This window comes from Cricetulus griseus, chromosome 8 (assembly GCF_003668045.3).
Source record: "Cricetulus griseus strain 17A/GY chromosome 8, alternate assembly CriGri-PICRH-1.0, whole genome shotgun sequence".
NCBI classification, from domain to species: Eukaryota; Metazoa; Chordata; class Mammalia; order Rodentia; family Cricetidae; genus Cricetulus; species Cricetulus griseus.
Window position 1 is genome coordinate 16,107,443 of NC_048601.1, and position 1,516 is coordinate 16,108,958.

A 1,516-nucleotide genomic window follows, 5' to 3' on the forward strand; every position below is an offset into this window, starting at 1 on the left:
TGACTCCAGTGGATAGCTCCACACCCATGTATCTGTGAGTGTCCCAGGTTAAATCCAGTGGGTCACAAAGCAAATACAAAACCTTGAAAAAGATGTGGAAGTGGGATGAGGACTTCAAAGGCACAGAGGTGATGGAGATGCAGGCATTGAAGGTCAGGGGGGACTGAGGGTGACCAAAATGTGTTAAATTCATACATGAAATAAAGACTATATTAATTTTCACATAAACACACGTATTCCAAGCAGGCAATGCTACGTATAATGGATAATAAATAAAAAAAGAACAATTGTGGCTTTCCTGTTCCACCTTCCGCGAAGTGAGCTCGTGGCCCAGTGAGACCTAGAAGAGGTTTTTAGCACCCGGGAGGTCGTGGAAGACTGCTCTGCGGCTGTCATCATGCCACAAAATGAATATATTGAATTTCACCGTAAACGCTATGGGTATCGTTTGGATTACCAGAGAAAAAGAGAAAGAAAGAAAGTCGGGAGGCCCATGAATGTTCAATGAAGGCAAAAAAAAAAAAAAAAAAGATTGGCCTGAAGGCTAAGCTCTACCATAAACAGCGCGCCATGCTGAGAAAATACAAATGAAAAAGACTATTAAGATGCATGAAAAGAGAAACACCAAACAAAACAATGATGAGAAGACCCCACAAGAAGCAGTCTCTGCCTATCTGCAGGACAGAAAGGGACAGTCTAAGCAAAAGTACTTTCCAATGTGATTAAGCAGAAATGAAAAGAGAAGGTGGGGAAATGGGAAGTCCCTCTACCCAAAGTTCGTGCCCAAGGAGAAACAGAAGTATTGAAAGTTATTCAAACAAGAAAAAAAAAAAGAAGGCATGGAAGAAGATGGTTACTAAAGTCTGCTTTGTTGGTGATGGTTTTTACAAGAAAACCACCTAAATATGAAAGGTTCAGTAGGCCAATGGACCTATGCTTCAAAAAAGCCCACGTCACACATCCTGAGCTGAAAACTACCTTTTGCCTGCCATGGTGTGAAAAAGAACCCATCTTCCCCATTGTATACAACTCTGGGTGTAATCACCAAAGGCACAGTTATTGAAGTTAATGTGAGCGACTTGGGCCTCTTGACACAAGGAGGCAAGGTTATCTGGGGAAAGTATGCCCAAGTTACCAACAACCCTGAAAATGATGGGTGCATAAATGCAGTCTTGCTGGTTTGATAGTGACTTCTGCTGAAGACCACAGGCCCTTAGGAAAACACCATCACTGTGATCTTTCTGAATACTACCAAGCTGCCTTACCCATGTGAAGTCATCGAGGAGTATTAAATTGTAAAGAAAAACTGGTCAGTTTTACAGTTAGTCTTTAGTTTGGGGCCTAAGGGCTTATATATTAATAAAATTTAGTGACTGAGTAGCAGGCATTCAAATATATGTATGTGAACTAAAAAGTGTATGCAGCCATGCAGGTCTGTCATTGCTGGAAAAGCCACCAGTACAGTTTTAAGTGCCAATACAGGTTAATGACCACTTATTTAAGGACGGGCTAGGAA

At 41.4% G+C, this 1,516-nt stretch overlaps 1 pseudogene; it reads left to right on the forward strand.

The window, feature by feature from the left end:
• The first annotated feature begins 365 nt into the window (after positions 1 to 365).
• On the forward strand, positions 366 to 1,306 carry LOC100772961 (annotated as a pseudogene).
• The last annotated feature ends 210 nt before the right edge of the window (positions 1,307 to 1,516 follow it).